The sequence below is a fragment of the Taudactylus pleione genome, unplaced genomic scaffold, assembly GCF_031769625.1.
Source record: "Taudactylus pleione unplaced genomic scaffold, aTauple2 ptg001029l, whole genome shotgun sequence".
NCBI lineage: Eukaryota > Metazoa > Chordata > Amphibia > Anura > Myobatrachidae > Taudactylus > Taudactylus pleione.
In genome coordinates this window covers 409,970-435,642 of record NW_028285430.1, presented here as the reverse complement: position 1 = coordinate 435,642, position 25,673 = coordinate 409,970, and the positions used below count along the sequence as shown (strand labels likewise).

Sequence of the window (25,673 nt, the reverse complement as noted above, 5' to 3'; positions counted from 1 at the left end):
ACTGAAGATCTAAAGGTCCCGGGTTTCAGCAAGTTTGAGTACCTTTTTTCTTATTTCCTTGAGTAGTTATCAGTATTTAAGTATTTCAAATGTAAACAACATCGTTTCTTAACATAGTTGAGTATTCAGTAGTAACTTCTAAATGATGAGAATGTTTATTTAACAACACGGTGCATAAATACAGCTTAAATATTGTTTTCATGTTGTCCGTCATGCTACTCTATTATGAAAATTTGAAGTAAACTAACTGCTTCCTGACCACAATTTGTTAAATCTTTTACTTAAATGTACAATTAAGGGTTTGTAATTTATATATTTACAGTATAAAACACATCTTTTCTCTTCATTTCATGCAATCATGATGACAGAAAAATATTGATACTTAACCTTGTGTAACCATGCAAACATAGCTCAGTTGAGGTCTTAGTGACTTTTTCCATACACAGACCTTGGCGAAATAGCTCATTCGGAGAGCGTTAGACTGAAGATCTAAAGGTCCCTCGTTCTAACCCGGGTTTCGGCATGTTAGAGTGCATTTTTCTATTTTCCTTGAGTAGTGATCAGAATTTAATTATTTCAAATTCAAAAAACATAATTTCTTAACATAGTTGAGTATTCAGTAGTAAGTTCTAAATGATGAGAATGTTTATTTAATAACACGGTGCATAAATACAGCTTAAATATTGTTTTCATGTTGTCCGTCATGCTACTCTATTATGAAAATTTGAAGTAATCTAACAATGCTTCCTGACCACAATTTGATAAAACTTTTACTTAAATGTATGATTAAGGGTTTGTAATTTATATATTTTCAGTGTAAAACACATCTTTTCTCTTCATTTCATGCAACCATGATGACAGAAAAATATTGATACTTAACCTTGTGTAACCATGCAAGCATAGCTCAGTTGAGGTCTTAGTGACTTTTGCCGTACACCGACCTAGCCGAAATAGCTCAGTTGGGAGAGCGTTAGACTGAAGATCTAAAGGTCCCGGGTTTCGGCATGTTTGAGTACGTTTTTCCTTTTTTCCTTGAGTACTTATCAGTATTTAATTATTTCAAATGTAAACAACATCATTTCTTAACATAGTTGAGTATTCAGTAGTATCTTCTAAATGATGAGAATGTTTATTTAACACGGTGCATAAATACAGCTTAAATATTGTTTTCATGTTGTCCATCATGCTACTCTAACTATTATGAAAATTTGAAGTAATCTAACAATGCTTCCTGACGACAATTTGTTAAAACTTTTACTTAAATGTATGATTAAGGGTTTGTAATGGATATATTTACAGTATAAAACACATATTTTCTTTTAATTTCATGCAATCATTATGACAGAAAAAAATTAATACTAAACCTTGTGTAACCATGCAAACATAGCTCAGTTGATGTCTTAGTGACTTTTGCCATACACAGACCTTGCCAAAATAGCTTAGTTGGGAGAGCATTAGACTGAAGATCTAAAGGTCCCGGGTTTCGGCATGTTTGAGTACGTTTTTCCTTTTTTCCTTGAGTACTTATCAGTATTTAATTATTTCAAATGTAAACAACATCATTTCTTAACATAGTTGAGTGTTCAGTAGTATCTTCTAAATGATGAGAATGTTTATTTAACAACACAGTGCATAAATACAGCTTAAATATTGTTTTCATGTTGTCCATCATGCTACTCTAACTATTATGAAAATTTGAAGTAATCTAACAATGCTTCCTGACCACAATTTGTTAAAACTTTTACTTAAATGTATGAATAAGGGTTTGTAGTGGATATATTTATAGTATAAAACACATATTTTCTTTTCATTTCATGCAATCATGATGACAGAAAAATATTGATACTGAACCTTGTGTAACCATGCAAATATAGCTCAGTTGAGGTCTTAGTGACTTTTTCCATATAGAGACCTTGCTGAAATAGCTCAGTTGGGAGAGCGTTAGACTGAAAATCTAAAGATCGCGGGTTTCGGCATGTTGGAGTGCATTTTTTTCTTTTTTTCCTTGAGTAGTTATCAGTATTTAAGTATTTCAAATGTAAACAACATCGTTTCTTAACATAGTTGAGTATTCAGTAGTAACTTCTAAATGATGAGAATGTTTATTTAACAACACGGTGCAAAAATACAGCTTAAATATTGTTTTCATGTTGTAAGTCATGCTACTCTAACCATTATGAAAATTTGAAGTAATCTAACAATGCTTCCTGACCACAATTTGTTAAAACTTTTACTTAAATGTATGATTAAGGGTTTGTAATGGATATATTTACAGTATAAAACAAATATTTTCTGTTCATTTCATGCAATCATGATGACAGAAAAATATTGATACTAAACCTTGAGTAACCATGCAAACATAGCTCAGTTGAGGTCTTAGTGACTTTTGCCATACACAGACTTTGCCGAAATAGCTCAGTTGGGAGAGCATTAGACTGAAGATCTAAAGGTCCCGGGTTTCAGCACGTTTGAGTACCTTTTTTCTTATTTCCTTGAGTAGTTATCAGTATTTAAGTATTTCAAATGTAAACAACATCGTTTCTTAACATAGTTGAGTATTCAGTAGTAACTTCTAAATGATGAGAATGTTTATTTAACAACACGGTGCATAAATACAGCTTAAATATTGTTTTCATGTTGTCCGTCATGCTACTCTATTATGAAAATTTGAAGTAAACTAACTGCTTCCTGACCACAATTTGTTAAATCTTTTACTTAAATGTACAATTAAGGGATTGTAATTTATATATTTACAGTATAAAACACATCTTTTCTCTTCATTTCATGCAATCATGATGACAGAAAAATATTGATACTTAACCTTGTGTAACCATGCAAACATAGCTCAGTTGAGGTCTTAGTGACTTTTGCCATACACAGACCTTGGCGAAATAGCTCATTCGGAGAGCGTTAGACTGAAGATCTAAAGGTCCCTCGTTCGAACCCGGGTTTCGGCATGTTAGAGTGCATTTTTCTTTTTTCCTTGAGTAGTGATCAGAATTTAATTATTTCAAATTTAAAAAACATCATTTCTTAACATAGTTGAGTATTCAGTAGTAAGTTCTAAATGATGAGAATGTTTATTTAATAACACGGTGCATAAATACAGCTTAAATATTGTTTTCATGTTGTCCGTCATGCTACTCTATTATGAAAATTTGAAGTAATCTAACAATGCTTCCTGACCACAATTTGATAAAACTTTTACTTAAATGTACGATTAAGGGTTTGTAATTTATATATTTTCAGTGTAAAACACATCTTTTCTCTTCATTTCATGCAACCATGATGACAGAAAAATATTGATACGTAACCTTGTGTAACCATGCAAACATAGCTCAGTTGAGGTCTTAGTGACTTTTGCCGTACACCGACCTAGCATAAATAGCTCAGTTGGGAGAGCGTTAGACTGAAGATCTAAACGTCCCGGGTTTCGGCATGTTTGAGTACGTTTTTCCTTTTTTCCTTGAGTACTTATCAGTATTTAATTATTTCAAATGTAAACAACATCATTTCTTAACATAGTTGAGTATTCAGTAGTATCTTCTAAATGATGAGAATGTTTATTTAACACGGTGCATAAATACAGCTTAAATATTGTTTTCATGTTGTCCATCATGCTACTCTATTATGAAAATTTGAAGTAATCTAACAATGCTTCCTGACCACAATTTGTTAAAACTTTTACTTAAATGTATGATTAAGGGTTTGTAGTGGATATATTTATAGTATAAAACACATATTTTCTTTTCATTTCATGCAATCATGATGACAGAAAAATATTGATACTGAACCTTGTGTAACCATCCAAATATAGCTCAGTTGAGGTCTTAGTGACTTTTTCCATATAGAGACCTTGCTGAAATAGCTCAGTTGGGAGAGCGTTAGACTGAAAATCTAAAGATCCCGGGTTTCGGCATGTTGGAGTGCATTTTTTTCTTTTTTTCCTTGAGTAGTTTTCATTATTTAAGTATTTCAAATGTAAACAACATCGTTTCTTAACATAGTTGAGTATTCAGTAGTAACTTCTAAATGATGAGAATGTTTATTTAACAACACGGTGCAACAATACAGCTTAAATATTGTTTTCATGTTGTAAGTCATGCTACTCTAACCATTATGAAAATTTGAAGTAATTTAACAATGCTTCCTGACCACAATTTGTTAAAACTTTTACTTAAATGTATGATTAAGGGTTTGTAATGGATATATTTACATTATAAAACACATATTTTCTGTTCATTTCATGCAATCATGATGACAGAAAAAGATTGATACTAAACCTTGAGTAACCATGCAAACATAGCTCAGTTGAGGTCTTAGTGACTTTTGCCATACACAGACTTTGCCGAAATAGCTCAGTTGGGAGAGCATTAGACTGAAGATCTAAAGGTCCCGTGTTTCAGCAAGTTTGAGTACCTTTTTTCTTATTTCCTTGAGTAGTTATCAGTATTTAAATATTTCAAATGTAAACAACATCGTTTCTTAACATAGTTGAGTATTCAGTAGTAACTTCTAAATGATGAGAATGTTTATTTAACAACACGGTGCATAAATACAGCTTAAATATTGTTTTCATGTTGTCCGTCATGCTACTCTATTATAAAAATTTGAAGTAAACTAACTGCTTCCTGACCACAATTTGTTAAATCTTTTACTTAAATGTACAATTAAGGGTTTGTAATTTATATATTTACAGTATAAAACACATCTTTTCTCTTCATTTCATGCAATCATGATGACAGAAAAATATTGATACTTAACCTTGTGTAACCATGCAAACATAGCTCAGTTGAGGTCTTAGTGACTTGTTCCATACACAGACCTTGGCGAAATAGCTCATTCGGAGAGCGTTAGACTGAAGATCTAAAGGTCCCTCGTTCGAACCCGGGTTTCGGCATGTTAGAGTGCATTTTTCTATTTTCCTTGAGTAGTGATCAGAATTTAATTATTTCAAATTCAAAAAACATAATTTCTTAACATAGTTGAGTATTCAGTAGTAAGTTCTAAATGATGAGAATGTTTATTTAACAACATGGTGCATAAATACAGCTTAAATATTGTTTTCATGTTGTAAGTCATGCTACTCTAACCATTATGAAAATTTGAAGTAATCTCAATGCTTCCTGACCACAATTTGTTAAAACTTTTACTTAAATGTATGATTAAGGGTTTGTAATGGATATATTTACAGTATAAAACACATATTTTCTGTTCATTTCATGCAATCATGATGACAGAAAAATATTGATACTAAACCTTGTGTAACCATGCAAACATAGCTCAGTTGAGGTCTTAGTGACTTTTTGCCATACACAGACTTTGCCGAAATAGCTCAGTTGGGAGAGCGTTAGACTGAAGATCTAAAGGTCCCGGGTTTCAGCATGGTTGAGTACCTTTTTTCTTATTTCCTTGAGTAGTTATCAGTATTTAAGTATTTAAAATGCAAACAACATCGTTTCTTAACATAGTTGAGTATTCAGTAGTAACTTCTAAATGATGAGAATGTTTATTTAACAACACGGTGCATAAATACAGCTTAAATATTGTTTTCATGTTGTAAGTCATGCTACTCTATTATGAAAATTTGAAGTAAACTAACTGCTTCCTGACCACAATTTGTTAAATCTTTTACTTAAATGTACGATTAAGGGTTTGTAATTTATATATTTACAGTATAAAACACATCTTTTCTCTTCATTTCATGCAATCATGATGACAGAAAAATATTGATACTTAACCTTGTGTAACCATGCAAACATAGCTCAGTTGAGGTCTTAGTGACTTTTGCCATCCACAGACCTTGCCGAAATGGCTCAGTTCGGAGAGCGTTAGACTGAAAATCTAAAGGTCCCTGGTTCGAACCCGGGTATCGGCATGTTTGAGTGCATTTTTCTTTTTTCCTTGAGTAGTGATCAGAATTTAATTATTTCAAATTTAAAAAACATAATTTCTTAACATAGTTGAGTATTCAGTAGTAACTTCTAAATGATGAGAATGTTTATTTAATAACACGGTGCATAAATACAGCTTAAATATTGTTTTAATGTTGTCCTTCATGCTACTCTATTATGAAAATTTGAAGTAATCTAACAATGCTTCCTGACCACAATTTGATAAAACTTTTACTTAAATGTACGATTAAGGGTTTGTAATTTATATATTTTCAGTGTAAAACACATCTTTTCTCTTCATTTCATGCAACCATGATGACAGAAAAATATTGATACTTAACCTTGTGTAACCATGCAAACATAGCTCAGTTGAGGTCTTAGTGACTTTTGCCGTACACCGACCTAGCCGAAATAGCTCAGTTGGGAGAGCGTTAGACTGAAGATCTAAAGGTCCCGGGTTTCGGCATGTTTGAGTACGTTTTTCCTTCTTTCCTTGAGTACTTATCAGTATTTAATTATTTCAAATGTAAACAACATCATTTCTTAACATAGTTGAGTATTCAGTAGTATCTTCTAAATGATGAGAATGTTTATTTAACACGGTGCATAAATACAGCTTAAATATTGTTTTCATGTTGTCCATCATGCTACTCTAACTATTATGAAAATTTGAAGTAATCTAACAATGCTTCCTGACCACAGTTAGTTAAAACTTTTACTTAAATGTATGATTAAGGGTTTGTAGTGGATATATTTATAGTATAAAACACATATTTTCTTTTCATTTCATGCAATCATGATGACAGAAAAATATTGATACTGAACCTTGTGTAACCATGCAAATATAGCTCAGTTGAGGTCTTAGTGACTTTTTCCATATAGAGACCTTGCTGAAATAGCTCAGTTGGGAGAGCGTTAGACTGAAAATCTAAAGATCCCGGGTTTCGGCATGTTTGAGTGCATTTATTTCTTTTTTTCCTTGAGTAGTTATCAATATTTAAGTATTTCAAATGTAAACAACATCGTTTCTTAACATAGTTGAGTAATCAGTAGTAACTTCTAAATGATGAGAATGTTTATTTAACAACACGGTGCAAAAATACAGCTTAAATATTGTTTTCATGTTGTAAGTCATGCTACTCTATTATGAAAATTTCAAGTAAACTGCTTCCTGACCACAATTTGTTAAATCTTTTACTTAAATGTACAATTAAGGGTTTGTAATTTATATATTTACAGTATAAAACACATCTTTTCTCTTCATTTCATGCAATCATGATGACAGAAAAATATTGATACTTAACCTTGTGTAACCATGCAAACATAGCTCAGTTGAGGTCTTAGTGACTTTTGCCATACACAGACCTTGGCGAAATAGCTCATTCGGAGAGCGTTAGACTGAAGATCTAAAGGTCCCTCGTTCGAACCCGGGTTTCGGCATGTTAGAGTGCATTTTTCTATTTTCCTTGAGTAGTGATCAGAATTTAATTATTTCAAATTCAAAAAACATAATTTCTTAACATAGTTGAGTATTCAGTAGTAAGTTCTAAATGATGAGAATGTTTATTTAATAACACGGTGCATAAATACAGCTTAAATATTGTTTTCATGTTGTCCGTCATGCTACTCTATTATGAAAATTTGAAGTAATCTAACAATGCTTCCTGACCACAATTTGATAAAACTTTTACTTAAATGTACGATTAAGGGTTTGTAATTTATATATTTTCAGTGTAAAACACATCTTTTCTCTTCATTTCATGCAACCATGATGACAGAAAAATATTGATACTTAACCTTGTGTAACCATGCAAACATAGCTCAGTTGAGGTCTTAGTGACTTTTGCCGTACACCGACCTAGCCGAAATAGCTCAGTTGGGAGAGCGTTAGACTGAAGATCTAAAGGTCCCGGGTTTCGGCATGTTTGAGTACGTTTTTCCTTTTTTCCTTGAGTACTTATCAGTATTTAATTATTTCAAATGTAAACAACATCATTTCTTAACATAGTTGAGTATTCAGTAGTAACTTCTAAATGATGAGAATGTTTATTTAACAACACGGTGCATAAATACAGCTTAAATATTGTTTTCATGTTGTCTGTCATGCTACTCTATTAGGAAAATTTGAAGTAAACTAACTGCTTCCTGACCACAATTTGTTAAATCTTTTATTTAAATGTACGATTAAGGGTTTGTAATTTATATATTTACAGTATAAAACACATCTTTTCTCTTCATTTCATGCAATCATGATGACAGAAAAATATTGATACTTAACCTTGTGTAACCATGCAAACATAGCTCAGTTGAGGTCTTAGTGACTTTTGCCACACACAGAACCTTGCCGAAATAGCTCAGTACGGAGAGCGTTAGACTGAAGATCTAAAGGTCCCTGGTTCGAACCCGGGTATCGGCATGTTTGAGTGCATTTTTCTTTTTTCCTTGAGTAGTGATCAGAATTTAATTATTTCAAATTTAAACAACATTATTTCTTAACATAGTTGAGTATTCAGTAGTAACTTCTAAATGATGAGAATGTTTATTTAACAACACGGTGCATAAATACAGCTTAAATATTGTTTTCATGTTGTAAGTCATGCTACTCTAACTATTATGAAAATTTTAAGTAAACTAACAATGCTTACTGACCACAATTTGTTAAAACTTTTACTTAAATGTATGATTAAGGGTTTGTAATGGATATATTTACAGTATAATACACATATTTTCTTTTCATATCATGCAATCATGATGACAGAAAAATATTGATACTAAACCTTGTGTAACCATGCAAACATTGCTCAAGTGAGGTCCTAGTGACTTTTGCCATACACAGACTTTGCCGAAATAGCTCAGTTGGGAGAGCATAAGACTGAAGATTTAAAGGTCCCGGGTTTCAGCATGTTTGAGAAAAATTTTCTATTTTCCTTGACTAGATAAGAGTATTTAATTATTTCAAATGTAAACAACATCATTTCTTAACATAGTTGAGTATTCAGTAGTATCTTCTAAATGATGAGAATGTTTATTTAATAACACAGTGCATAAATACAGCTTAAATATTGTTTTCATGTTGACCATCATGCTACTCTATTATGAAAATTTGAAGTAATCTAACAATGCTTCCTGACCACAATTTGATAAAACGTTTACTTAAATGTACGATTAAGGGTTTGTAATTTATATATTTTCAGTGTAAAACACATCTTTTCTCTTCATTTCATGCAACCATGATGACAGAAAAATATTGATACTTAACCTTGTGTAACCATGCAAACATAGCTCAGTTGAGGTCTTAGTGACTTTTGCCGTACACCAACCTTGCCGAAATAGCTCAGTTGGGAGAGCGTTAGACTGAAGATCTAAAGGTCCCTGGTTCGATCCCGGGTTTCGGCATGTTTGAGTGCATTTTTTCTTATTTCCTTGAGTAGTTATCAGTATTTAAGTATTTCAAATGTAAACAACATCGTTTCTTAACATAGTTGAGTATTCAGTAGTAACTTCTAAATGATGAGAATGTTTATTTAACAACATGGTGCATAAATACAGCTTAAATATTGTTTTCATGTTGTCCGTCATGCTACTCTATTATGAAAATTTGAAGTAAACTAACTGCTTCCTGACCACAATTTGTTAAATCTTTTACTTAAATGTACAATTAAGGGATTGTAATTTATATATTTACAGTATAAAACACATTTTTTCTCTTCATTTCATGCAATCATGATGACAGAAAAATATTGATACTTAACCTTGTGTAACCATGCAAACATACCTCAGTTGAGGTCTTAGTGACTTTTGCCATATAGAGACCTTGCTGAAATAGCTCAGTTGGGAGAGCGTTAGACTGAAAATCTAAAGATCCCGGGTTTCGGCATGTTGGAGTGCATTTTTTTCTTTTTTTCCTTGAGTAGTTATCAGTATTTAAGTATTTCAAATGTAAACAACATCGTTTCTTAACATAGTTGAGTATTCAGTAGTAACTTCTAAATGATGAGAATGTTTATTTAACAACACGGTGCAAAAATACAGCTTAAATATTGTTTTCATGTTGTAAGTCATGCTACTCTAACCATTATGAAAATTTGAAGTAATCTAACAATGCTTCCTGACCACAATTTGTTAAAACTTTTACTTAAATGTATGATTAAGGGTTTGTAATGGATATATTTACAGTATAAAGCACATATTTTCTGTTCATTTCATGCAATCATGATGACAGAAAAATATTGATACTAAACCTTGAGTAACCATGCAAACATAGCTCAGTTGAGGTCTTAGTGACTTTTGCCATACACAGACTTTGCCGAAATAGCTCAGTTGGGAGAGCATTAGACTGAAGATCTAAAGGTCCCGGGTTTCAGCACGTTTGAGTACCTTTTTTCTTATTTCCTTGAGTAGTTATCAGTATTTAAGTATTTCAAATGTAAACAACATCGTTTCTTAACATAGTTGAGTATTCAGTAGTAACTTCTAAATGATGAGAATGTTTATTTAACAACACGGTGCATAAATACAGCTTAAATATTGTTTTCATGTTGTCCGTCATGCTACTCTATTATGAAAATTTTAAATAAACTAACTGCTTCCTGACCACAATTTGTTAAATCTTTTACTTAAATGTACAATTAAGGGATTGTAATTTATATATTTACAGTATAAAACACATCTTTTCTCTTCATTTCATGCAATCATGATGACAGAAAAATATTGATACTTAACCTTGTGTAACCATGCAAACATAGCTCAGTTGAGGTCTTAGTGACTTTTGCCATCCACAGACCTTGCCGAAATGGCTCAGTTCGGAGAGCGTTAGACTGAAAATCTAAAGGTCCCTGGTTCGAACCCGGGTATCGGCATTTTTGAGTGCATTTTTCTTTTTTCCTTGAGTAGTGATAAGAATTTAATTATTTCAAATTTAAAAAACATAATTTCTTAACATAGTTGAGTATTCAGTAGTAACTTCTAAATGATGAGAATGTTTATTTAATAACACGGTGCATAAATACAGCTTAAATATTGTTTTCATGTTGTCCGTCATGCTACTCTATTATGAAAATTTGAAGTAATCTAACAATGCTTCCTGACCACAATTTGATAAAACTTTTACTTAAATGTACGATTAAGGGTTTGTAATTTATATATTTTCAGTGTAAAACACATCTTTTCTCTTCATTTCATGCAACCATGATGACAGAAAAATATTGATACTTAACCTTGTGTAACCATGCAAACATAGCTCAGTTGAGGTCTTAGTGACTTTTGCCGTACACCGACCTAGCCGAAATAGCTCAGTTGGGAGAGCGTTAGACTGAAGATCTAAAGGTCCCGGGTTTCGGCATGTTTGAGTACGTTTTTCCTTCTTTCCTTGAGTACTTATCAGTATTTAATTATTTCAAATGTAAACAACATCATTTCTTAACATAGTTGAGTATTCAGTAGTATCTTCTAAATGATGAGAATGTTTATTTAACACGGTGCATAAATACAGCTTAAATATTGTTTTCATGTTGTCCATCATGCTACTCTAACTGTTATGAAAATTTGAAGTAATCTAACAATGCTTCCTGACCACAATTTGTTAAAACTTTTACTTAAATGTATGATTAAGGGTTTGTAATGGATATATTTACAGTATAAAATACATATTTTCTTTTAATTTCATGCAATCATGATGACAGAAAAAAATTAATACTAAACCTTGTGTAACCATGCAAACATAGCTCAGTTGATGTCTTAGTGACTTTTGCCATACACAGACCTTGCCAAAATAGCTTAGTTGGGAGAGCATTAGACTGAAGATCTAAAGGTCCCGGGTTTCGGCGTGTTTGAGTACGTTTTTCCTTTTTTCCTTGAGTACTTATCAGTATTTAATTATTTCAAATGTAAACATCATTTCTTAACACAGTTGAGTATTCAGTAGTATCTTCTAAATGATGAGAATGTTTATTTAACAACACGGTGCATAAATACAGCTTAAATATTGTTTTCATGTTGTCCATCATGCTACTCTAACTATTATGAAAATTTGAAGTAATCTAACAATGCTTCCTGACCACAATTTGTTAAAACTTTTACTTAAATGTATGAATAAGGGTTTGTAGTGGATATATTTATAGTATAAAACACATATTTTCTTTTCATTTCATGCAATCATGATGACAGAAAAATATTGATACTGAACATTGTGTAACCATGCAAATATAGCTCAGTTGAGGTCTTAGTGAATTTTTCCATATAGAGACCTTGCTGAAATAGCTCAGTTGGGAGAGCGTTAGACTGAAAATCTAAAGATCCCGGGTTTCGGCATGTTGGAGTGCATTTTTTTCTTTTATTCCTTGAGTAGTTATCAGTATTTAAGTATTTCAAATGTAAACAACATCGTTTCTTAACATAGTTGAGTATTCAGTAGTAACTTCTAAATGATGAGAATGTTTATTTAACAACACGGTGCAAAAATACAGCTTAAATATTGTTTTCATGTTGTAAGTCATGCTACTCTAACCATTATGAAAATTTGAAGTAATCTAACAAAGCTTCCTGACCACAATTTGTTAAAACTTTTACTTAAATGTATGATTAAGGGTTTGTAATGGATATATTTACAGTATAAAACAAATATTTTCTGTTCATTTCATGCAATCATGATGACAGAAAAATATTGATACTAAACCTTGAGTAACCATGCAAACATAGCTCAGTTGAGGTCTTAGTGACTTTTGCCATACACAGACTTTGCCGAAATAGCTCAGTTGGGAGAGCATTAGACTGAAGATCTAAAGGTCCCGGGTTTCAGCACGTTTGAGTACCTTTTTTCTTATTTCCTTGAGTAGTTATCAGTATTTAAGTATTTCAAATGTAAACAACATCGTTTCTTAACATAGTTGAGTATTCAGTAGTAACTTCTAAATGATGAGAATGTTTATTTAACAACACGGTGCATAAATACAGCTTAATTATTGTTTTCATGTTGTCCGTCATGCTACTCTATTATGAAAATTTTAAGTAAACTAACTGCTTCCTGACCACAATTTGTTAAATCTTTTACTTAAATGTACAATTAAGGGATTGTAATTTATATATTTACAGTATAAAACACATCTTTTCTCTTCATTTCATGCAATCATGATGACAGAAAAATATTGATACTTAACCTTGTGTAACCATGCAAACATAGCTCAGTTGAGGTCTTAGTGACTTTTGCCATACACAGACCTTGGCGAAATAGCTCATTCGGAGAGCGTTAGACTGAAGATCTAAAGGTCCCTCGTTCGAACCCGGGTTTCGGCATGTTAGAGTGCATTTTTCTTTTTTCCTTGAGTAGTGATCAGAATTTAATTATTTCAAATTTTAAAAACATAATTTCTTAACATAGTTGAGTATTCAGTAGTAAGCGCTAAATGATGAGAATGTTTATTTAATAACACGGTGCATAAATACAGCTTAAATATTGTTTTCATGTTGTCCATCATGCTACTCTATTATGAAAATTTGAAGTAATCTAACAATGCTTCCTGACCACAATTTGATAAAACTTTTACTTAAATGTACGATTAAGGGTTTGTAATTTATATATTTTCAGTGTAAAACACATCTTTTCTCTTCATTTCATGCAACCATGATGACAGAAAAATATTGATACGTAACCTTGTGTAACCATGCAAACATAGCTCAGTTGAGGTCTTAGTGACTTTTGCCGTACACCGACCTAGCATAAATAGCTCACTTGGGAGAGCGTTAGACTGAAGATCTAAAGGTCCCGGGTTTCGGCATGTTTGAGTACGTTTTTCCTTTTTTCCTTGAGTACTTATCAGTATTTAATTATTTCAAATGTAAACAACATCATTTCTTAACATAGTTGAGTATTCAGTAGTATCTTCTAAATGATGAGAATGTTTATTTAACACGGTGCATAAATACAGCTTAAATATTGTTTTCATGTTGTCCATCATGCTACTCTATTATGAAAATTTGAAGTAATCTAACAATGCTTCCTGACCACAATTTGTTAAAACTTTTACTTAAATGTATGATTAAGGGTTTGTAGTGGATATATTTATAGTATAAAACACATATTTTCTTTTCATTTCATGCAATCATGATGACAGAAAAATAATGATACTGAACCTTGTGTAACCATCCAAATATAGCTCAGTTGAGGTCTTAGTGACTTTTTCCATATAGAGACCTTGCTGAAATAGCTCAGTTGGGAGAGCGTTAGACTGAAAATCTAAAGATCCCGGGTTTCGGCATGTTGGAGTGCATTTTTTTCTTTTTTTCCTTGAGTAGTTTTCATTATTTAAGTATTTCAAATGTAAACAACATCGTTTCTTAACATAGTTGAGTATTCAGTAGTAACTTCTAAATTATGAGAATGTTTATTTAACAACACGGTGCAAAAATACAGCTTAAATATTGTTTTCATGTTGTAAGTCATGCTACTCTAACCATTATGAAAATTTGAAGTAATCTAACAATGCTTCCTGACCACAATTTGTTAAAACTTTTACTTAATTGTATGATTAAGGGTTTGTAATGGATATATTTACATTATAAAACACATATTTTCTGTTCATTTCATGCAATCATGATGACAGAAAAATATTGATACTAAACCTTGAGTAACCATGCAAACATAGCTCAGTTGAGGTCTTAGTGACTTTTGCCATACACAGACTTTGCCGAAATAGCTCAGTTGGGAGAGCATTAGACTGAAGATCTAAAGGTCCCGGGTTTCAGCAAGTTTGAGTACCTTTTTTCTTATTTCCTTGAGTAGTTATCAGTATTTAAGTATTTCAAATGTAAACAACATCGTTTCTTAACATAGTTGAGTATTCAGTAGTAACTTCTAAATGATGAGAATGTTTATTTAACAACACGGTGCATAAATACAGCTTAAATATTGTTTTCATGTTGTCCGTCATGCTACTCTATTAGGAAAATTTGAAGTAAACTGCTTCCTGACCACAATTTGTTAAATCTTTTACTTAAATGTACAATTAAGGGTTTGTAATTTATATATTTACAGTATAAAACACATCTTTTCTCTTCATTTCATGCAATCATGATGACAGAAAAATATTGATACTTAACCTTGTGTAACCATGCAAACATAGCTCAGTTGAGGTCTTAGTGACTTTTGCCATACACAGACCTTGGCGAAATAGCTCATTCGGAGAGCGTTAGACTGAAGATCTAAAGGTCCCTCGTTCAAACCCGGGTTTCGGCATGTTAGAGTGCATTTTTCTATTTTCCTTGAGTAGTGATCAGAATTTAATTATTTCAAATTCAAAAAACATAATTTCTTAACATAGTTGAGTATTCAGTAGTAAGTTCTAAATGATGAGAATGTTTATTTAATAACACGGTGCATAAATACAGCTTAAATATTGTTTTCATGTTGTCCGTCATGCTACTCTATTATGAAAATTTGAAGTAATCTAACAATGCTTCCTGACCACAATTTGATAAAACTTTTACTTAAATGTACGATTAAGGGTTTGTAATTTATATATTTTCAGTGTAAAACACATCTTTTCTCTTCATTTCATGCAACCATGATGACAGAAAAATATTGATACTTAACCTTGTGTAACCATGCAAACATAGCTCAGTTGAGGTCTTAGTGACTTTTGCCGTACACCGACCTAGCCGAAATAGCTCAGTTGGGAGAGCGTTAGACTGAAGATCTAAAGGTCCCGGGTTTCGGCATGTTTGAGTACGTTTTTCCTTTTTTCCTTGAGTACTTATCAGTATTTAATTATTTCAAATGTAAACAACATCATTTCTTAACATAGTTGAGTATTCAGTAGTATCTTCTAAATGATGAGAATGTTTATTTAACACGGTGCATAAATACAGCTTAAATATTGTTTTCATGTTGTCCATCATGCTACTCTATTATGAAAATTTGAAGTAATCTAACAATGCTTCCTGACCACAATTTGTTAAAACTTTTACTTAAATGTATGATTAAGGGTTTGTAGTGGATATATTTATAGTATAAAACACATATTTTCTTTTCATTTCATGCAATCATGATGACAGAAAAATATTGATACTGAACCTTGTGTAACCATCCAAATATAGCTCAGTTGAGGTCTTAGTGACTCTTTCCATATAGAGACCTTGCTGAAATAGCTCAGTTGGGAGAGCGTTAGACTGAAAATCTAAAGATCCCGGGTTTTGGCATGTTGGAGTGCATTTTTTTCTTTTTTTCCTTGAGTAGTTTTCATTATTTAAGTATTTCAAATGTAAACAACATCGTTTCTTAACATAGTTGAGTATTCAGTAGTAACTTCTAAATAATGAGAATGTTTATTTAACAACACGGTGCAAAAATACAGCTTAAATATTGTTTTCATGTTGTAAGTCATGCTACTCTAACCATTATGAAAATTTGAAGTAATCTAACAATGCTTCCTGACCACAATTTGTTAAAACTTTTACTTAAATGTATGATTAAGGGTTTGTAATGGATATATTTACATTATAAAACACATATTTTCTGTTCATTTCATGCAATCATGATGACAGAAAAATATTGATACTAAACCTTGAGTAACCATGCAAACATAGCTCAGTTGAGGTCTTAGTGACTTTTGCCATACACAGACTTTGCCGAAATAGCTCAGTTGGGAGAGCATTAGACTGAAGATCTAAAGGTCCCGGGTTTCAGCAAGTTTGAGTACCTTTTTTCTTATTTCCTTGAGTAGTTATCAGTATTTAAGTATTTCAAATGTAAACAACATCGTTTCTTAACATAGTTGAATATTCAGTAGTAACTTCTAAATGATGAGAATGTTTATTTAACAACACGGTGCATAAATACAGCTTAAATATTGTTTTCATGTTGTCCGTCATGCTACTCTATTATGAAAATTTGAAGTAAACTGCTTCCTGACCACAATTTGTTAAATCTTTTACTTAAATGTACAATTAAGGGTTTGTAATTTATATATTTACAGTATAAAACACATCTTTTCTCTTCATTTCATGCAATCATGATGACAGAAAAATATTGATACTTAACCTTGTGTAACCATGCAAACATAGCTCAGTTGAGGTCTTAGTAACTTTTGCCATACACAGACCTTGGCGAAATAGCTCATTCGGAGAGCGTTAGACTGAAGATCTAAAGGTCCCTCGTTCAAACCCGGGTTTCGGCATGTTAGAGTGCATTTTTCTATTTTCCTTGAGTAGTGATCAGAATTTAATTATTTCAAATTCAAAAAACATAATTTCTTAACATAGTTGAGTATTCAGTAGTAAGTTCTAAATGATGAGAATGTTTATTTAATAACACGGTGCATAAATACAGCTTAAATATTGTTTTCATGTTGTCCGTCATGCTACTCTATTATGAAAATTTGAAGTAATCTAACAATGCTTCCTGACCACAATTTGATAAAACTTTTACTTAAATGTACGATTAAGGGTTTGTAATTTATATATTTTCAGTGTAAAACACATCTTTTCTCTTCATTTCATGCAACCATGATGACAGAAAAATATTGATACTTAACCTTGTGTAACCATGCAAACATAGCTCAGTTGAGGTCTTAGTGACTTTTGCCGTACACCGACCTAGCCGAAATAGCTCAGTTGGGAGAGCGTTAGACTGAAGATCTAAAGGTCCCGGGTTTCTGCATGTTTGAGTACGTTTTTCCTTTTTTCCTTGAGTACTTATCAGTATTTAATTATTTCAAATGTAAACAACATCATTTCTTAACATAGTTGAGTATTCAGTAGTATCTTCTAAATGATGAGAATGTTTATTTAACACGGTGCATAAATACAGCTTAAATATTGTTTTCATGTTGTCCATCATGCTACTCTAACTATTATGAAAATTTGAAGTAATCTAACAATGCTTCCTGACCACAATTTGTTACAACTTTTACTTAAATGTATGATTAAGGGTTTGTAGTGGATATACTTATAGTATAAAACACATATTTTCTTTTCATGCAATCATGATGACAGAAAAATATTGATACTGAACCTTGTGTAACCATGCAAATATAGCTCAGTTGAGGTCTTAGTGACTTTTTCCATATAGAGACCTTGCTGAAATAGCTCAGTTGGGAGAGCGTTAGACTGAAAATCTAAAGATCCCGGGTTTCGGCATGTTTGAGTGCATTTTTTTCTTTTTTTCCTTGAGTAGTTATCAGTATTTAAGTATTTCAAATGTAAACAACATCGTTTCTTAACATAGTTGAGTATTCAGTAGTAACTTCTAAATGATGAGAATGTTTATTTAACACGGTGCAAAAATACAGCTTAAATATTGTTTTCATGTTGTAAGTCATGCTACTCTAACCATTATGAAAATTTGAAGTAATCTAACAATGCTTCCTGACCACAATTTGTTAAAACTTTTACTTAAATGTATGATTAAGGGTTTGTAATGGATATATTTACAGTATAAAACACATATTTTCTGTTCATTTCATGCAATCATGATGACAGAAAAATATTGATACTAAACCTTGAGTAACCATGCAAACATAGCTCAGTTGAGGTCTTAGTGACTTTTGCCATACACAGACTTTGCCGAAATAGCTCAGTTGGGAGAGCATTAGACTGAAGATCTAATGGTCCCGGGTTTCAGCACGTTTGAGTACCTTTTTTCTTATTTCCTTGAGTAGTTATCAGTATTTAAGTATTTCAAATGTAAACAACATCGTTTCTTAACATAGTTGAGTATTCAGTAGTAACTTCTAAATGATGAGAATGTTTATTTAACAACACGGTGCATAAATACAGCTTAAATATTGTTTTCATGTTGTCCGTCATGCTACTCTATTATGAAAATTTTAAGTAAACTAACTGCTTCCTGACCACAATTTGTTAAATCTTTTACTTAAATGTACAATTAAGGGATTGTAATTTATATATTTACAGTATAAAACACATCTTTTCTCTTCATTTCATGCAATCATGATGACAGAAAAATATTGATACTTAACCTTGTGTAACCATGCAAACATAGCTCAGTTGAGGTCTTAGTGACTTTTGCCATATAGAGACCTTGCTGAAATAGCTCAGTTGGGAGAGCGTTAGACTGAAAATCTAAAGATCCCGGGTTTCGGCATGTTGGAGTGCATTTTTTTCTTTTTTTCCTTGAGTAGTTATCAGTATTTAAGTATTTCAAATGTAAACAACATCGTTTCTTAACATAGTTGAGTATTCAGTAGTAACTTCTAAATGATGAGAATGTTTATGTATCAACACGGTGCAAAAATACAGCTTAAATATTGTTTTCATGTTGTAAGTCATGCTACTCTAACCATTATGAAAATTTGAAGTAATCTAACAATGCTTCCTGACCACAATTTGTTAAAACTTTTACTTAAATGTATGATTAAGGGTTTGTAATGGATATATTTACAGTATAAAGCACATATTTTCTGTTCATTTCATGCAATCATGATGACAGAAAAATATTGATACTAAACCTTGAGTAACCATGCAAACATAGCTCAGTTGAGGTCTTAGTGACTTTTGCCATACACAGACTTTGCCGAAATAGCTCAGTTGGGAGAGCATTAGACTGAAGATCTAAAGGTCCCGGGTTTCAGCACGTTTGAGTACCTTTTTTCTTATTTCCTTGAGTAGTTATCAGTATTTAAGTATTTCAAATGTAAACAACATCGTTTCTTAACATAGTTGAGTATTCAGTAGTAACTTCTAAATGATGAGAATGTTTATTTAACAACACGGTGCATAAATACAGCTTAAATATTGTTTTCATGTTGTCCGTCATGCTACTCTATTATGAAAATTTTAAATAAACTAACTGCTTCCTGACCACAATTTGTTAAATCTTTTACTTAAATGTACAATTAAGGGATTGTAATTTATATATTTACAGTATAAAACACATCTTTTCTCTTCATTTCATGCAATCATGATGACAGAAAAATATTGATACTTAACCTTGTGTAACCATGCAAACATAGCTCAGTTGAAGTCTTAGTGACTTTTGCCATACACAGACCTTGGCGAAATAGCTCATTCGGAGAGAGTTAGACTGAAGATCTAAAGGTCCCTCGTTCGAACCCGGGTTTCGGCATGTTAGAGTGCATTTTTCTTTTTTCCTTGAGTAGTGATCAGAATTTAATTATTTCAAATTTAAAAAACATAATTTCTTAACATAGTTGAGTATTCAGTAGTAAGTTCTAAATTATGAGAATGTTTATTTAACAACATGGTGCATAAATACAGCTTAAATATTGTTTTCATGTTGTAAGTCATGCTACTCTAACCATTATGAAAATTTGAAGTAATCTCAATGCTTCCTGACCACAATTTGTTAAAACTTTTACTTAAATGTATGATTAAGGGTTTGTAATGGATATATTTACAGTATAAAACACATATTTTCTGTTCATTTCATGCAATCATGATGACAGAAAAATATTGATACTAAACCTTGTGTAACCATGCAAACATAGCTCAGTTGAGGTCTTAGTGACTTTTTGCCATACACAGACTTTGCCGAAATAGCTCAGTTGGGAGAGCGTTAGACTGAAGATCTAAAGGTCCCGGGTTTCAGCATGGTTGAGTACCTTTTTTCTTATTTCCTTGAGTAGTTATCAGTATTTAAGTATTTCAAATGCAAACAACATCGTTTCTTAACATAGTTGAGTATTCAGTAGTAACTTCTAAATGATGAGAATGTTTATTTAACAACACGGTGCATAAATACAGCTTAAATATTGTTTTCATGTTGTAAGTCATGCTACTCTATTATGAAAATTTGAAGTAAACTAACTGCTTCCTGACCACAATTTGTTAAATCTTTTACTTAAATGTACGATTAAGGGTTTGTAATTTATATATTTACAGTATAAAACACATCTTTTCTCTTCATTTCATGCAATCATGATGACAGAAAAATATTGATACTTAACCTTGTGTAACCATGCAAACATAGCTCAGTTGAGGTCTTAGTGACTTTTGCCATCCACAGACCTTGCCGAAATGGCTCAGTTCGGAGAGCGTTAGACTGAAAATCTAAAGGTCCCTGGTTCGAACCCGGGTATCGGCATGTTTGAGTGCATTTTTCTTTTTTCCTTGAGTAGTGATCAGAATTTAATTATTTCAAATTTAAAAAACATAATTTCTTAACATAGTTGAGTATTCAGTAGTAACTTCTAAATGATGAGAATGTTTATTTAATAACACGGTGCATAAATACAGCTTAAATATTGTTTTCATGTTGTCCGTCATGCTACTCTATTATGAAAATTTGAAGTAATCTAACAATGCTTCCTGACCACAATTTGATAAAACTTTTACTTAAATGTACGATTAAGGGTTTGTAATTTATATATTTTCAGTGTAAAACACATCTTTTCTCTTCATTTCATGCAACCATGATGACAGAAAAATATTGATACTTAACCTTGTGTAACCATGCAAACATAGCTCAGTTGAGGTCTTAGTGACTTTTGCCGTACACCGACCTAGCCGAAATAGCTCAGTTGGGAGAGCGTTAGACTGAAGATCTAAAGGTCCCGGGGTTCGGCATGTTTGAGTACGTTTTTCCTTCTTTCCTTGAGTACTTATCAGTATTTAATTATTTCAAATGTAAACAACATCATTTCTTAACATAGTTGAGAATTCAGTAGTATCTTCTAAATGATGAGAATGTTTATTTAACACGGTGCATAAATACAGCTTAAATATTGTTTTCATGTTGTCCATCATGCTACTCTAACTATTATGAAAATTTGAAGTAATCTAACAATGCTTCCTGACCACAATTTGTTAAAACTTTTACTTAAATGTATGATTAAGGGTTTGTAATGGATATATTTACAGTATAAAACACATATTTTCTTTTAATTTCATGCAATCATGATGACAGAAAAAAATTAATACTAAACCTTGTGTAACCATGCAAACATAGCTCAGTTGATGTCTTAGTGACTTTTGCCATACACAGACCTTGCCAAAATAGCTTAGTTGGGAGAGCATTAGACTGAAGATCTAAAGGTCCCGGGTTTCGGCGTGTTTGAGTACGTTTTTCCTTTTTTCCTTGAGTACTTATCAGTATTTAATTATTTCAAATGTAAACATCATTTCTTAACATAGTTGAGTATTCAGTAGTATCTTCTAAATGATGAGAATGTTTATTTAACAACACGGTGCATAAATACAGCTTAAATATTGTTTTCATGTTGTCCATCATGCTACTCTAACTATTATGAAAATTTGAAGTAATCTAACAATGCTTCCTGACCACAATTTGTTAAAACTTTTACTTAAATGTATGAATAAGGGTTTGTAGTGGATATATTTATAGTATAAAACACATATTTTCTTTTCATTTCATGCAATCATGATGACAGAAAAATATTGATACTGAACCTTGTGTAACCATGCAAATATAGCTCAGTTGAGGTCTTAGTGAATTTTTCCATATAGAGACCTTGCTAAAAATAGCTCAGTTGGGAGAGCGTTAGACTGAAAATCTAAAGATCCCGGGTTTCGGCATGTTGGAGTGCATTTTTTTCTTTTTTTCCTTGAGTAGTTATCAGTATTTAAGTATTTCAAATGTAAACAACATCGTTTATTAACATAGTTGAGTATTCAGTAGTAACTTCTAAATGATGAGAATGTTTATTTAACAACACGGTGCAAAAATACAGCTTAAATATTGTTTTCATGTTGTAAGTCATGCTACTCTAACCATTATGAAAATTTGAAGTAATCTAACAAAGCTTCCTGACCACAATTTGTTAAAACTTTTACTTAAATGTATGATTAAGGGTTTGTAATGGATATATTTACAGTATAAAACAAATATTTTCTGTTCATTTCATGCAATCATGATGACAGAAAAATATTGATACTAAAACTTGAGTAACCATGCAAACATAGCTCAGTTGAGGTCTTAGTGACTTTTGCCATACACAGACTTTGCCGAAATAGCTCAGTTGGGAGAGCATTAGACTGAAGATCTAAAGGTCCCGGGTTTCAGCACGTTTGAGTACCTTTTTTCTTATTTCCTTGAGTAGTTATCAGTATTTAAGTATTTCAAATGTAAACAACATCGTTTCTTAACATAGTTGAGTATTCAGTAGTAACTTCTAAATGATGAGAATGTTTATTTAACAACACGGTGCATAAATACAGCTTAATTATTGTTTTCATGTTGTCCGTCATGCTACTCTATTATGAAAATTTTAAGTAAAATAACTGCTTCCTGACCACAATTTGTTAAATCTTTTACTTAAATGTACAATTAAGGGATTGTAATTTATATATTTACAGAATAAAACACATCTTTTCTCTTCATTTCATGCAATCATGATGACAGAAAAATATTGATAACCTTGTGTAACCATGCAAACATAGCTCAGTTGAGGTCTTAGTGACTTTTGCCATACACAGACCTTGGCGAAATAGCTCATTCGGAGAGCGTTAGACTGAAGATCTAAAGGTCCCTCGTTCGAACCCGGGTTTCGGCATGTTAGAGTGCATTTTTCTTTTTTCCTTGAGTAGTGATCAGAATTTAATTATTTCAAATTTTAAAAACATAATTTCTTAACATAGTTGAGTATTCAGTAGTAAGCGCTAAATGATGAGAATGTTTATTTAATAACACGGTGCATAAATACAGCTTAAATATTGTTTTCATATTGTCCGTCATGCTACTCTATTATGAAAATTTGAAGTAATCTAACAATGCTTCCTGACCACAATTTGATAAAACTTTTACTTAAATGTACGATTAAGGGTTTGTAATTTATATATTTTCAGTGTAAAACACATCTTTTCTCTTCATTTCATGCAACCATGATGACAGAAAAATATTGATACGTAACCTTGTGTAACCATGCAAACATAGCTCAGTTGAGGTCTTAGTGACTTTTGCCGTACACCGACCTAGCATAAATAGCTCAGTTGGGAGAGCGTTAGACTGAAGATCTAAAGGTCCCGGGTTTCGGCATGTTTGAGTACGTTTTTCCTTTTTTCCTTGAGTACTTATCAGTATTTAATTATTTCAAATGTAAACAACATCATTTCTTAACATAGTTGAGTATTCAGTAGTATCTTCTAAATGATGAGAATGTTTATTTAACACGGTGCATAAATACAGCTTAAATATTGTTTTCATGTTGTCCATCATGCTACTCTATTATGAAAATTTGAAGTAATCTAACAATGCTTCCTGACCACAATTTGTTAAAACTTTTACTTAAATGTATGATTAAGGGTTTGTAGTGGATATATTTATAGTATAAAACACATATTTTCTTTTCATTTCATGCAATCATGATGACAGAAAAATAATGATACTGAACCTTGTGTAACCATCCAAATATAGCTCAGTTGAGGTCTTAGTGACTTTTTCCATATAGAGACCTTGCTGAAATAGCTCAGTTGGGAGAGCGTTAGACTGAAAATCTAAAGATCCCGGGTTTCGGCATGTTTGAGTGCATTTTTTTCTTTTTTTCCTTGAGTAGTTATCAGTATTTAAGTATTTCAAATGTAAACAACATCGTTTCTTAACATAGTTGAGTATTCAGTAGTAACTTCTAAATGATGAGAATGTTTATTTAACACGGTGCAAAAATACAGCTTAAATATTGTTTTCATGTTGTAAGTCATGCTACTCTAACCATTATGAAAATTTGAAGTAATCTAACAATGCTTCCTGACCACAATTTGTTAAAACTTTTACTTAAATGTATGATTAAGGGTTTGTAATGGATATATTTACAGTATAAAACACATATTTTCTGTTCATTTCATGCAATCATGATGACAGAAAAATATTGATACTAAACCTTGAGTAACCATGCAAACATAGCTCAGTTGAGGTCTTAGTGACTTTTGCCATACACAGACTTTGCCGAAATAGCTCAGTTGGGAGAGCATTAGACTGAAGATCTAATGGTCCCGGGTTTCAGCACGTTTGAGTACCTTTTTTCTTATTTCCTTGAGTAGTTATCAGTATTTAAGTATTTCAAATGTAAACAACATCGTTTCTTAACATAGTTGAGTATTCAGTAGTAACTTCTAAATGATGAGAATGTTTATTTAACAACACGGTGCATAAATACAGCTTAAATATTGTTTTCATGTTGTCCGTCATGCTACTCTATTATGAAAATTTTAAGTAAACTAACTGCTTCCTGACCACAATTTGTTAAATCTTTTACTTAAATGTACAATTAAGGGATTGTAATTTATATATTTACAGTATAAAACACATCTTTTCTCTTCATTTCATGCAATCATGATGACAGAAAAATATTGATACTTAACCTTGTGTAACCATGCAAACATAGCTCAGTTGAGGTCTTAGTGACTTTTGCCATATAGAGACCTTGCTGAAATAGCTCAGTTGGGAGAGCGTTAGACTGAAAATCTAAAGATCCCGGGTTTCGGCATGTTGGAGTGCATTTTTTTCTTTTTTTCCTTGAGTAGTTATCAGTATTTAAGTATTTCAAATGTAAACAACATCGTTTCTTAACATAGTTGAGTATTCAGTAGTAACTTCTAAATGATGAGAATGTTTATTTAACAACACGGTGCAAAAATACAGCTTAAATATTGTTTTCATGTTGTAAGTCATGCTACTCTAACCATTATGAAAATTTGAAGTAATCTAACAATGCTTCCTGACCACAATTTGTTAAAACTTTTACTTAAATGTATGATTAAGGGTTTGTAATGGATATATTTACAGTATAAAGCACATATTTTCTGTTCATTTCATGCAATCATGATGACAGAAAAATATTGATACTAAACCTT

General features: G+C 31.8%; 1 non-coding gene across 1 annotated transcript; it reads left to right on the top strand.

Moving 5' to 3' along the window:
* The first annotated feature begins 9,217 nt into the window (after nucleotides 1-9,217).
* Nucleotides 9,218-9,290, top strand: TRNAF-GAA (transfer RNA phenylalanine (anticodon GAA)). Its single transcript has one exon. It is a non-coding gene; the product is annotated as a tRNA-Phe (tRNA).
* The last annotated feature ends 16,383 nt before the right edge of the window (nucleotides 9,291-25,673 follow it).